At 43.2% G+C, this 14,517-nt stretch overlaps 1 protein-coding gene across 1 annotated transcript in view; it reads right to left on the reverse strand.

The window, feature by feature from the left end:
- SYK (spleen associated tyrosine kinase) overlaps positions 1 to 14,289 on the reverse strand; it is a 96,965-nt gene extending 82,676 nt beyond the window's left edge. The window contains exon 1 of the mRNA XM_030806372.1: positions 14,187 to 14,289. The gene's annotated coding sequence lies outside the window, so the exon portion shown is untranslated. The remainder of the gene's footprint in view (positions 1 to 14,186) is intronic.
- Positions 14,290 to 14,517: the final 228 nt, after the last annotated feature.

Raw genomic sequence — 14,517 nt, forward strand, 5'->3', positions numbered from 1 at the left:
CCCCTGCTTCCATTAGTAGCTCAATTCATAAACAAAACAAAATAAACAAACAAAAGCAATGAAAAGCTCCAGCTGAGAACAGTGGCTCTGCATTTTAGCTGCAGGTTAGGATCACACAGAGTGCTCTTTTCCCAGCCCTAACACTCATAATCTCTCTCCTGTAAAGCTCTCTAGAGAGCTTAGCATACAGCCAGGATAGAGCAGCAGTTGCTCTACAATTATCTAGAATTATCACCTCTATGTGGAAGGTTCTGGGTTTCAAAGCTGATTCAAACAGAGCTGACTGCAGAAGTGAGCAGCAGCGCAGGCTCCCAAACAGAGGGGAACAAGCACGGAGCCGAGCACATTCCCCGTTTCACGTGGAACTATAAAGAAGTCACATGAAAGGCATCATTCAGGAAAACATTTTTAGTGAATGAAAGTGTTAACTCAATGTTTAGACATATCAATTTTGTTAAGACAATAATTCAGGAAGAAGAATCTTGATCGCGACTTTTGCAGTAAGTGGAGCCTGAGTGCTGGTGGTGGGGCGAAGCTCCCCTAGGAGGGCAGCACATGACTGCACTTCCTGGAGTCAGGCTGAATCATGAAAGGAAGTCCTATAATTCACGAACCCTTCAAAACGACTTCTCTTGTGGCATTTTATCTCTACTCAAATTAAGCAGCACAGGAACTCCAGAGACAGGCTAGCCACACATCTCTGCCCCAGCGCCCGGAGTGGGGCAAGGTTGGAGCCGAGGCGCCAGTGGCATGACCCCACCTCTGCTCACTGGGGTGTCTCGGAACGCTCCCCTCTCAGCCCGCCTTGAGTACTTACAAAATGAGCAAACGGAAGGCATTCCCAGAAACAAACGCCTTGTTTCTTGGTCTGAAAGTACAAGGGCCACTTGCTTGATATCTCATTTTTTTTGTTTTGCCTTCGTGGGAAACACGTTCCCTCTCTACATCTTCTTTTCAAAATGGACAAAACCTCAGGTTCCAAATGTTTCAAGGAAACTATGTTGGATTTTTTTTTTTAACCGAAGAGAAAGGAACAAGCACTAAGGTTTTCTCCAGTCCCTCAAAACCCTCTTGAGCAAAAACCTGGTTTGTTCTTTCAGAAACTATTCTGAACCAAGTGTGCTTACCCCAAGGACACATGACTTCGTAGCTTTCTCCAAGGCTGTGTTACCTCTTGGAGGGCTGCTGCGAGGAAATAACTGGGAACCATGTCAGTTCCCGGGTGACTGAGAAGTAACATTATTGTGTGTGTGTGTGTGTGTGTGTGCGTGCACGTGTGTTGTGTTGTGCAGGAGAATGTTACAGCCTTGAGGATGAAAAGGGCCAGGCCAGGGCCCCATGGACAAGACTCAAGGTCTCATGTCAAAGGAGAGGGCACTCCTGGTGCCCTCATCAGTTCCCAGGGTCAAATCCTCTTAAGAAAATTGGGAGCTGCAGGTATCAACACATGAAATAGTGGCGAGTGTTACCGTGCACTTAGGCAAGGGGTGGCACTGAGAGCTGGGAAAGGGGAGTGGTGGGTGGAAGTTCATATCCCTCCTGGGCTCCTCAGGGGATGGGCTGAGAGCAGCTTGGTGTCTGGCAGACCTTGCTGCAGCAATGGAAATACCTGTTCTACTCTGCCTGACGCAGACCTACCACCCACGTGTGGCAACTGGCCCCTGAAACATGGCCTGTGTGACTGAGAACTGAATTTTACATTTTAAATGAAATTCAACATTTATTTTAAGTGGTTTTAAGTAATTGAGCGGTCAGTGGCCACATGTGGCCAGTGGCTTCATAATGAACAGCTTTAGCAGGGATGACAGAGACCAACATGATGAGCTGCATCTTATAAACACACCACCAGGACCAGAGTCTGTGTGGTCCTGGTACTTCTCCCTTCCAGAAATTCCTTCTAGTTGGGCCAAACTTGAAGGCTCTGGGTTTTCTTTTGATAATGGGGATGATACATTTTTCTCTAAATATCTAGTTGACTATATCCAAGTCATATCTGATATATTAAAATATGAGAAATTAAGAGTGCCCACAATATGCAAAGAGGGTGCCATGCTGGGAGCAGAGTACACAAAACTCTCCATGCCATGGTCTCCAACTGGACATTTTAAACGAGCAAAGGCCAAAGTCATGCAACAGAGTCTTTTAGAGCTTCTGAGTAAGATGCCCCCGGGGGGAGTGACCTTGTCTAGTGACTGGGGATGTGAGAGTGGAGGACAACGCACCCCCTATGTGTTGCTTATTAAACCCAGCAGACCCCTAAACACATGATTAGAATCTAGACACAGCTTATTTGCTTATGATACTGTTGGGCAAGAGTCACTCTCTTTCTGTGACCCTCTCATAAAATATTTTTGCTTGTAAAAGAACCCTCTCTTCAATTCCCTGGTAACCAGTAGCTATTTATCCTTGACATCCCTCACTCAACCCTGAACATTTGACAGAGGGCCTATTCTTTGTGAGCCAGTCTGATTGGTGCTTTGCATACAGCATCTCTGAGCTTGATAGCAACCCAAGGGTTAGATATTTTTAACCTCATTTTGCAGATAGGGTACTACCAACCCCCAGCAGTTTCAAGTGAAGGATGGAATCTAGACCCTGAGGCCTGGTCTGCTTCTGACAACCACTCTGCCCCCAGAGAGGGCTTTAGAGCCACTTCTTGGAACTGGATGTTTACAGGTCAAAGCCACAATTCTAGAGATTTTATTATAAAGTGTAAACACGGGGGCAGGCGATGAGTCCAGGGGCTCTCCTGGGCGAGTATGGCACAGTGCTGATGGAGGCAGCTGGGGTGGGGAGGTAGCTGTAGCCAGCGAGGCCCAGAAGCCAAGCCACAGACACCAAGAAACTATGGACCAAGCTCTCAACCAGGAGCAAAATTGCTTATGTCCTTCTCATGAGAAAAAAACATTTCACACGAAGCATGCAGATGACAAATGGTATGACAGAATAAAGCATGGTGGACTAAGCATAATGTTAAAAAAAAATCTTAAAGACGAAAACCATTCAAATCATCTTGTGTAGAAAATGTTACAGGTCAGTTTTCCTATCTGACCAGTGTACATATTCTTCCTCTCAGAATTATTTCATGTGCATTCACCTCCTGCAAGTCTTACAGTTGCATGCTGAGAATGCACTGACATTCTCACTCTAAAGCCTTCCTCCAAAAGTTCTGCAGAGTGGCAAACCTTAGGAGAATGTAAGTTTCCGTGGAAAGGACCGTTCGCAACAGAAAAACATGAGCCCTCTCTCTCTCAATCACACACACACACACACACACACATCAAATGGGGAGGGGCCACTCTGGCCTGCCCAGTGTCTTTGCAGTCAAAGGCACACATAGCTGCCATTATACCCAGCATATAAATATATCCCAATTTGGTGGAAACCTCGTCAGCCTTTAAAGATGTGTTTGTGTGCTATGAAATCCTATGAACTAGCTGTCAAATGGTGGTCCTCATTCTTGGCTGCTGCACTGGGTGGGGTGGAGTAGGAGTGGCTTTTAGAAACATCTGAAGGCAGGCTGCACACCAGAGCACCCCGGTGTCCTTGGAGGTGGCCTGGGCTTCAGGACCTGAGTAACAGCAGGGTGCAAGCATGTTTGAGACCACGGCTGTACACCTTTGGGTGAGCTGCTGAACCTCTCAAAACCTCACTCTTCACTGGAGGACAGAATGGTGCCAGCAGTCATGATGCATGATGTGTTTCTAAGTTACTTCTCTTCGTGGTCTCATCCTACTTACCCTTTCCCCCCAAGCAAACCTTATTATTATCATTTTTCTAAATTGAAAAAAGTACACACTCCTGATCGTTGTAAATACTGCAGGCACACTGGCACACTGAAGTAGGCAGAATAAAAATGTAAATTTCACCTTTTTCTCTAAACCAATTCTATTCCCCTCCCCACAAAACTGCTGTTCTTAATTTGGTGCTTACGCTTCCAGATCATGCTACATATTTACATACACATGTGTACACACTGGATACAATATGTATAGGCAGAAATGCATGTATAAGTAGTAAACAACAATCCAATATCATTTAAATTATTATGTGCATGTGTGAGATTTTTAGTTTTTTTTGTTTTTTTTTTTTACTTATTATTATTTTTGAGACAGGGTCTTGCTCTGTCACCCAGGCTGGCGTGCAGTGGCATGATCTCGGCTCACTGCAGCCTTGACCTCTTGGACTCAAGCGATCCCACCTCAGCCCCCCATGTAGCTGGGACTACAGGCGCACACCACCAGTTCAGGCTAATTTTTTTTTTTTTTTTTTTTTGGTATTTGTCATAGAGGTGGGGTTTTGCCATATTGCCCAGGCTGGCTTCAAACTCCTCAAGCAATCCACCCACCTTGGCTTCCCAAAGTGCTGGAATTACAGGTGTGAGTCATTGCACCCAACCCAGCATGAGTTTTTTAAACAAATACAATGATATGTTACATCTTGCTTTTTCACTAGTAGAACTTGGACATTGTTATATTTGGTGTATGAAATAAATTCCACATTTTTTAGAAGACTGCATAGGATTCCAGCATATGAATCAACTGCACTTCCCTTAGTGATTTTTTTTTGCTATTATAAAATAAATTGTTGCAATGAATATTTCTCCACTTTTATCAATTTATATGTGTAATAGATTCCTAAAAGTGAAATTGTTGAGTGAAAGCACCTGTGTTTTAAATTTTAAAAGATGTTACCAAACGGCCCTGTCAGCACCCACCTGTATTTTTTTCTTATTGATTTGAAAAAACTCACTGCATATTAAAGCTATTGATGCTTTACCACAAGCATTGAAATTAAATATATCTTACCATTTTTTTCATTTATTTATATAGTTTTTCATTTTATGGGGATTTGCTTAAGATTTTAGGAAATCATACTTATCAACCTTGTGATGAGTATGAATATAAATTCATATGTTTTATCACATTTAGACAGGCCTCTTCACAATTATTTTAAAACTCACCTAAGTTTTCTTTTAATAGCTTTATTATTTCAATGCTATATTTTTATTCTTTGTTCAGCTTGGAATTTATTTTGATATTAAGAGCAAAGTTTTGTTTTTTTTTCCAAACGATTTGCAGTTTTCCCAAGACCATTCATCCATGGCCCTGCACCTCCCCCGCCTGGTGTGCAAAGCCTCCCTTGGACCCATGCCTGCATACTATCTGGGTCTGGGCTCTACTCCCCATAGCAGCTTCACTTTACAATTTTGTGGAGTTTGTCTCCTTTAACACCTTTATCTTACATTTCTTCCCTGAGTCTTCTCATAAGTCTCTCTCTCTTTAAGTTTTTGCACATCTAAAGTGAAAGAAACACTTTACCGTAAGTATTTTAATGTGCTTAATTGTGTTTGGTCTTCACACTGAGAGAGTTCTGGAATTATCTGTACAGCAGGCTCATTTCAGGGGCCTTAGACATCTCTCCATCTCCATATCTGGAGAGCTCCCTGGTGCTCTTGACGGCATCACAGAAAGGCCATCGTGGGGAGGCGCCAGTCTTCACTCACCCATTTGTTACAGGTTGAATTGTGTCCCCTCAAGTTCAAATGTTGATGTCCTAACTCCCTAAACCCTCTGAGTGTGACTTTATTTAAAGACAGGGTCTTTACAGCTGTGATTATGCCCCATTGAAGTCCTTAGGGTGAGCCCTACTCCAATATGACTGGTGTCCTTACATGAAAAGGAGATCTGGACCCAGAGACAGGCACACAGGGAGCATGCCATGTGGAGCTGGAGATGGTCACCCACAAGCCAAGGAGACGCCGGGAGCACATTCTCCTACCCAGCCCTTGGAAGGAGCCACCCTGGGACATCCTGACCTCAGTCTCTTTGGCTCAGAGTTGGGAGGCGACACATTGGGCTGTTCAAGCCGTTCAGCATGCAGTGCTTTGTTATGAAAGCCTGATCGGACTGAAACTCCATTCCTCCATAACAGACACTGACACAGCTTCCAGAGTCTTCTTAGAAGAAATAAGCTCTGGGGAATACCTTACACATAAGTCTTTGAAGACACTGCTGGCTTCTTCGAGGACATCATCCCTCACAAATACTTGCCTTTCTAGCATGAGTCCTTCTCCCCAGCTGCCAAGCTGCCTTTCCTTGACCAAATCATTGAAGTCGCACCTGCCTCACAAACATTTCTATAACAGGAGGGAAACGGGTCTGAGATCTGTCCACACCTGTCCTCTCCCAACCCTCAAGACAGCAACGCAGGCAGAGAGCAGCAGTTCTGCCCCGTAGCGGGACAGCCACAGACATGGAGGTCTGATGTGGGAAGCACAGAGACACTCACTGCTAGGGGCTCGGCGCTCACTTTCCACGAGGCTCTAGTTTACTCTGGATAGTAAATTTATCTCTGTGGAAGGCAGGCATGCATAAAAGCTTCAGCTCTTCTCACTTGAACCTCTCACTGGTTTGGGATTGTGTCTAATTCCTATTGTATATGCTTAACTTCTCAATGCAAAAGCCACAAAGATCAAAATAAGTTTTGTGTAACCATTGGTGATGAGTAAAATCGGCATGTCTGACACTGAGCCTGTGTCCTCCCTCTGCCTCTCCAGGCTTTCCTGAGCTGCTGACAGGACTCCAAACTTGCCCACCAATTAGGCAGGACAGCAGATCCTCTTTTACGCCTTATTAGAATAGCGGATAGGGATTGATTGGAAACACCTAGTTTTGAGAGTTCTAATCCCAGCAGCATCACTCAGTGATTGGACAAATCCCTTCACCTTTCTGAGCCCGTTTCTAATCGGGTTGAATTAGATGCTCTGCATATTTAAACAGGCTTCTAAGAAATCTATGAATTTGGACTCTCAGTATCCTAATAAGCAGGACAGACTTCATGATAGAGCTACAAGATCACCGGCAGTGATTTGGGGAACCTAACGCCAAGGTCTGCGATGCAGCCTGTTCTAGCCAGGCTCTTCCTCGTCACCCTCACTGTGAGTTCCTTCACATAGCCATGACCATCGGCTGATTGGTGTTGCTAACCAAAAGGAAGCGGTGGCCTTCCACCTCAAGCATATGCACAGCTATAAATGCAGAGAAGGGGAAGAAACATGAAAAACAGTATTACAGAAAATGAAGTCACAGCACGCTGAGGATCTGAGGAGATAGTCCATGAGTAGCTCGGCAATGAATGCTGTCCTTGAAAGGCATGAAGCAAGACAGGCTCACACTGAAGGGGGCAATCACAGTCCCACAGTGCAGGAAGGCAGCAGTGTGGGGGGTGCAAGGTGGGAGAAGACCAAGGGTGGAGTGCCTTAGAAGTGACAGAAACCTGAGGGAGGAACAGGGAGGAGCGGGAGGACAGGGAAGAGTAGATGCTCCCCAGCTCCAAGAAAGCAGCAGAAGCCGCCTCGCAGGAAAAGACGTGTGTGGCTTTGTTTGAATAGGGAAGGCGCGGCCACATCCACAAAGAACAGGGAGTTCCTGCCGCCCACACACCACACAGACCAGTTATGGGCCCATCCTGCCCTGTGCACATCCAGGTCTTGCCCTCCTCCTATCTCATGTGGGACAGGCTGCAAGAATGCAGCCTTAAAAGACTAACGCCTAGGGTACCTAAAAAAAAAAAACCAACACACACGTGGAAATACCCAGCATATCAGGAAAGCTGACAGCAGGAGAGAGAGGCGCCAAGCATGCAAGCAGATGAACTGATGCCCCGGGAGACAGGGGTAATGGTGCACTCAAACAAGTAATAAAATACACAGGAACCTAATACGTCACTTAAAAAAATCCCAAAGAAGTGACTACAATCCTTGGAAATTAACCACCTGCTTGCTAAAATAATCATAGGAAAACTAAGTGGATGGACTGAAGAAAAGGATGGACAGGGATGAAGGGCTTCCTTGAGATAAAGATTAACCTGATGGTTTCATGAAAACACAGTGCAAATAGCAAAGGAGAGGGAAAGAATGAAAAGAAAAAGTGCATTCATCGCAGCACTATTTATAATATCAAAAATCAGAAAAAAAATCGACATGCCTATTCTGGACTGTCATAAAAATTACAATAATCACTGAATATGGAGACCTCCCCGCACCGCAACATATTAATAAAAAGAAAGTTCCAGAGTGAAAACGGTATTAAGAAGATGTACACACCCCACCATTATATCTTCTGAAGACGTGCACACATGCACACATGAATGCACAGGACGAAAGAGGGGAGGTTAGAGCTCCAACTGCTCCCCCACAGTGGGACTGGGGGCAGGGCTAGGACTGAGGGTGGAGGTTAAGAAGGGCTTTTCTGTTGCTCGCTGTATCTGAATCCTGTACTAAAGGATATGTACTCGTGTATCAGTTATGCAATGGACAACTTTTCTAAAAGAAAATATTACAAAGTTTTCCCATCTTGGAGGTCAGAGAAACTAATTTTGGCAATTGTAGTTGCTCATCAAACCTATCTGGACGTGCCTTCCCTCTAAGACTGCAGGGCAGATTCCCAGAGTCAGCCCGCCTGGGAGAGGCTCTGACAGTTATGTCAGTTTTAACCACACACCAGGTACCGAGCACTGCAGGCACGGTCTCCATTAGGTATCACAGCGAAGCTCCCTGTGAATGCTTCATTTACAAAACCTTCAAGAAGATCTTACAAATAAAGAAGGGGGACTTGAACCCAATGGGGCCTCAGACCCTTACTCTAAACCAGTAGCTACAAAAATATTCAATAAATGTCACTTTGAGGCACTGTATCCACCACATAATTCATATATTGTTAGCATTTAAGATGAAAACAACCACAACATTCTGCCTCTACCAAGCAAAGCCTAAGGAGCTTGGTAAGGAGCAGCAAGAGGTCACGCAGTGTTTCCCAAAGAGGCTGTGGCAGAGCCAGCCCTGAAAGCCACTCTAAGAACAAACGCACTGCAGGGTGATGGAAGTGTAGGACCACTGGCTCTCTTGGAGAATCTCTGTGCACGTTACCTGCACAAAGGCTCTGAAGATGCCCATGATATTTATCCCTGCTTGCTGCACTTTATTTCATCCAGCATTTCTCACGCTTACTTGAGCAAGCTTCCCCAGGAATTCCACTTTGCACTGCAGTGTCCACTTCAGGAATCAATCAAGGAAATCGAGGAGAAGGCCAGCAATCTGCTTAAAGTCTCATGGGATGTCCATTTCCACAAAAATAAACATTCTCATCACTCAGATAATAAAATGTTGGTGTTGTATCTAATACAAAAGTGACATTGACACTGATGTAAAACATAGATGCTAACTGTTAAAGTGGAGTTAAAAACCACCTTTCACTAAGCATGATTCAGAATGCACCCTGATGGAAGAAATCATAAAAGTTCTATGCTACAATAAATAAGTAACCATACAATTAAAAAGCTCTGGAGAAATATTTTCAATAATTATGACAGTGGATTTACAACAGGTAAAATGTAGGTGAGTGTTAACAAGAGGCATATTAATGCCACAGATGGTACAACAAAGAGTATGATAAGCAATTTACATAAAACATATTTGGTCAACAAATATTCCCCATTGGGCCGGGCACAGTGGATCATGCCTATAATCCCAGCACTTTGGGAGGCTGAGGCAAGAGGATTGCTTGGGCCCGGGAGTTTGAGACTAGCCTGGGCAACACAGCGAGAGCCCATCTCTACAAAAAAAAAAAAAAAAAAAAAGAAAAATCCTACAACAAATACACCCCAAACATTCTTCAGGTATTACTGTATGTATAGCAAGACTGAAGAGCAACTGTTAGACAAGAAGAAGATGGAGGGTTCCAGAAAAAAAGAAAGAAAAATGGAACCGTGAGATTACTTGGTATATCTGACACTGTAGAAAATTGTGTCAATAGGGCTTTCATCTTTATGTCAGAAAGTTGGGAAGGAAATGATAATAGGCACAGTGCAAACTAAGAAAACACAAAAACAAAGCAAGGGTTTGCCCCAGGAAGAGCAAAAAGGGGTACAAGAAGGAAAATGGAATGATATACCTTGCTTTAGCAGTAAACTATATTTATATAACCATAATAAAATAAACCAAATAACTTCTTAACCTCAAATGAGAGAATAATTGTCCTGGGATGGTGTGAGAAGGAGTGGAAGGTGATGGTGATCTAAAACTCCAAAGTCCTGAATTCTCAGTGTCAACAAACACTGTTTAAAATTAGTACACCAAAAAACTTTGAAAATATGCCAATCATAAGGAAATAGTGAGAATTCTAGAGGAAATAACTCAAAGCAGTACCTAAGGATGGGCAGAATGAAAAGAGGAACTCATTACAAATTAAAATTAAATAAAAAGAGAAATTAACTTAGGTCACACCAAAACATTTTCATGTCAACTCAACAGGAACTGATAGATGTAATATTAATAAACTACCAGGTTGACCAAGGGAAAATAAAGATTTATCAGTTAAGACAAACCAATGGAGGGGAGAAATGAAAGGTCATATGTTGAACATTCAAAAGCTACTTATAGTCAGGCAGAGTATACTTAAGTAAAGCAATATTTAAACTGTGGATATTCCTAAATCTCTGCCCTGGGCCCTCCTTCTGTTGAATTTACATTCTCTCCCCAGTTCACAGTATCCAGGTTGAGAGCCTCCCTCACTGTGCTCCGCAGACCTGCAGCTTGCCTGCAAGGTTTTCACTCGGGTCAAGACATCTCCCAGTCTGCATCCCAGGTTAGAAGCCCACTGTCTCCTCACACCTATGCTCCCTTCCAGCGCTCCAGGACAGCAGTGACTGGAAGCGCCTCCCCAGCTCAGAGCCAGGATCCCAGTTTCAGAGCTAGACGCCTCTGAGCAGAGGACCAGAAAGCTCACAGTACTCCTCAGTAATCCAGTCATCATCAACATTCTTAACTGTCCTCGCTTGCTCCACCACCATCTGCCTTTGGCCAGCTGCCAGAAATCAATACATGGTTTCCCAGAAAGAAAAGAATCAAGGGAGCCATTTGGATTTATTAAATGTACTATAACATAAACAAAATATTCTTTCTTTGTGTATGTTTGGTCTTGGCTAAATTCAACTGTCTTTAAGATTCCAGTTTAACCACCTTTTAAGAGACGTAGGGCAAAACTTGCACAATTGATTCACAAAGGAAAAAACAAAAAACCTCAAATTGATACAAGCTAACATTTGGTCAGATAAAATTATAAGCAAATAGAAAGTTTCCCTGATAACATCATATCAAAATGAATTAACTTTCCTAAAATCCAATCAGATTAGTTCTTAAAACATCTTCCCACAATCCCTCAGTAGAAAACCCTTTTTTCCTGGTGTTCAAATCCAACCTGTTCAAATCTAAGTAGAAGAGGAAGGTGATAAAACAAAAATCAGGCAATCTGATTATCATCTCTCGTTAGGACTCTGCCTTCTGATTTTAGTTGCTTTAGAAGAAAAAGTAATGCTCAATGTGTAGACTTCTAAAACAAAACAAATTCTTCCCCAAAGGCCTAAATTCCTGTTGTTGTTGTTGTTTTCTCCACCCAGTTACAGCTAAACCAATCCAGAAGTAGTGGAAAATGTTAAAACCAGCAAAGCAAGAGTAGAAAAGTCAGGGGGTAGCTGGAAAATCTATACAGGGAAAGTTGAGAAAGTAAAAATTAGCCATCACTTAGGCTTAGATAACTGACACAAACCCAGCTGGTTGCAAAGTTAACAGGAAATACTATTTCTTCCATGGACAGACTGCAGCTGTAAAGGGTGACAGTAACCCCTCCTGTAAGTAACTTCTGCTCTCTTTCTCTAAAATGGTAGACTGTCAGAAACTCTGCTGTTTGAAATTATATTACAAAGATGAGACATCCACTCTTACTTGAAGGACCTCTATTTTGATCGATTTGATTGAAAATTCAGTAAAATCTTGCTATTTAAGACTCCCTAAAGAGAGAGGAACTGCCCTTCTAATTACTGGAAAGTGTGAAGTATTGAGCAATATAAATGCACGTTGCTTTCAAAAGCAAACCATAATTCAATGGAGTCTAATACAGACTCAGTCCCTCAGCTCCACCTCTAAAAAGCTCTGAAAAGCAACACTTTTTTTTTTTTTTTTTGGTAAGTCTTAGAGAAGCTCTTGTAGTGATAACACCTGCTCTAAACGGACACACAGCTATTTATAGTCTTTCTTTATTCCACTTAGTGAGAATATTCATGTTCTTAAATGTAAAAGTGCAGAAATATTAATGCATGGAATTACAGGATTCTCTCCAGACTATATTGGAATGGCATGTAACCAGCACGGTCAACATGTATGTTTACCTTTCTAAATTCTGAGCAATGTCTTTCTCAATTCTGAAATTTAGATTCTAAATTTTAATTCCAAATTCTGAAAAAGCTTGAATTCCAAAATACGTCTTGGCACAAGCATACTGGATTATAACTATGGGCAAACAATGTGCTAAATAAGTGAAGTTCTACTAAGAAGTCTTCCATTAAAAAAAGCAGAGAGATTAGACCTGCATTTAGAATATTAAATAGGGGCCTAACAAAGATCAGAGTGATTCATTTCTAAAGTGCAAATCTAGAAATAAAATAACATTTCTACCAATTTCATCTCTCAGGAAAGATAAAGACCTAAAGTATACACCCCATTTTTATCCTAGCTTAAAACTTTCTAGTTATTAAGACTATTATAAAATCCTATTTTATATTTCACTTCAAATACAGAGGCTTTTAAAAAAAATCTTCCCACAATGCCTCAGTAGAAAAATCTCTTTTTTCCTAGTGTTCAAATCCAACCTGTTCAAATCCAAGGTAGAAGAGTAACAGGATAAGACACAAATCAAGTAATTTGATTATAATCTCTCATTCAAATACACTTTAAAGTGCACTTCAAATACAGGGGGTAATACAAATCAATTTCTGTTTTAATGCAAGAGTTTTCTAAATATGTTAAAACAAAAGTGCCATTCAGAACAAAAATTAGATAAAATAATTTCAACTGACAAAGATTTCTCACTTAAAACACTTAATAATTTACATGTATTTAAACCTTTTTGAGCAAATATAATTCTATCTATGCACTGCTCGGACTTTCACTGGGGAGAAGGAGGACATCAATGTATTTAGTTGCATTTAATTAAAATGCTGCCTGTGTAAAGGCAATGAATTTGTCCCTACGAAGACAAAGAAGTCAGATGCTAGAATCAATTCCATTTCTTCCAGGAACTCTCAGGGATTAAATGGTTCATTTTTTTTATTTTTAATACAAAGAATCAGATATGGCACAACATCTTCAACTCTTTTTTTTTTTTTTTTTTACTACACGCTGCAATGCTTTGAACTCTACTTGAGTTCAACTGAATCTTTGCTAAGTCAGGCAAAACTCATAAAATATTTTGCAACACTGTTTCTAAAGTAAAAGAAGATTCAAACTCTCACTTCTCCAATTGTCTTTCTAGTCCTTGAACATTCAAACAAAAGAATGGCTTGCATTTGTATAGTTTTTAGGTGGGCTTAAAAGTTTTGGACCCACATTGCCAAAAACAGACAAACAGACAAAAAGAAACCCTTAACTAACTCAAATTTACATTTTACTACATAAAACTTTCTTGCTCTCCAAGTTCATTGGCTAAGTAAATTATTTGACAATGAAAATGTATCCACAAGAGTAATTATGCTAAATTTTAGTAGTGGTTCAGAAAGTTTGGTGTTTGAATGCAACTGCTGTTTCTTTCTGTAGTAAAAGATTTGTCTAAGCTCATAAGACGTCTGGACATTTCTACTTTGAGTAACTTCGATAAACACTGCGGCATTTTCCAGTGGATTCGTGTAAATGGCCAAAGGAAAATGTTCTAGCTCCAAGCTCAAATTCCTCGCGCTGTGCCTGATCCCAGTCTCGCGTCTCCCGAGGGCTGGGCCGCAACCGCACTTTCCGCGCTCCCTGAGGGCCTGGCCGCCCTGGGTTGTCCACCTCACTGCCCGCACGGTCTGACCTCTGACCCCTCCGCTGAGGCCCGAGCCCCTCTCTCCCGGCTCAGCTTCTGGATCCTGAGCGCCGGTAAGTTCAGGAGCGAAGCTGGCGGAACCCACCTGTATTTATTCACATGGTTTCAGCACTTTTACCTCGGCCGGTGAAGGCCCTTCGGGCACCTACCCGGTGTGACTGGGTACACAAGAAAGGCAGAACAAGAAAGGGCATGAACGCAGCGCGTCGTCCCGCGTAACCTCCTCTCCTTACCAGAAAGTTCCGGCCGGGGAGGGGAAGCGGCCACACCTACCTGCGCCAGGTGAGGCGAGGGCGGGCGCAGCGCGGGGCAACGCGCTCCTTCTCGCTCTCCCGCCGCCGGGGTGGCCTCAGCCGCCGGGCCCGCGGCTCTTCCTCATTTTGGGCAACTTCCTTAACGCGCCCGGGCAGGCGGCCCGCACTTCCTCCCAGTGTCGCGCCCCGCCGCCCTGGCCCGCCCTGCTGACCGCGCCCATGAGCCTGGAGCTAGGCGGGCACCGGCTGGAGCGCCGGGCGAGGCCCGCGGAATCGGTCCTGGCGGCGGCAGTGCAGAGGAGCCCGGGTGGGGCGCGCCGCTCTCCTCCCGCCGGGAAAGGGCCCTTCGC

This window comes from Nomascus leucogenys, chromosome 1a (genome assembly GCF_006542625.1).
Source record: "Nomascus leucogenys isolate Asia chromosome 1a, Asia_NLE_v1, whole genome shotgun sequence".
Classification (NCBI taxonomy): domain Eukaryota; kingdom Metazoa; phylum Chordata; class Mammalia; order Primates; family Hylobatidae; genus Nomascus; species Nomascus leucogenys.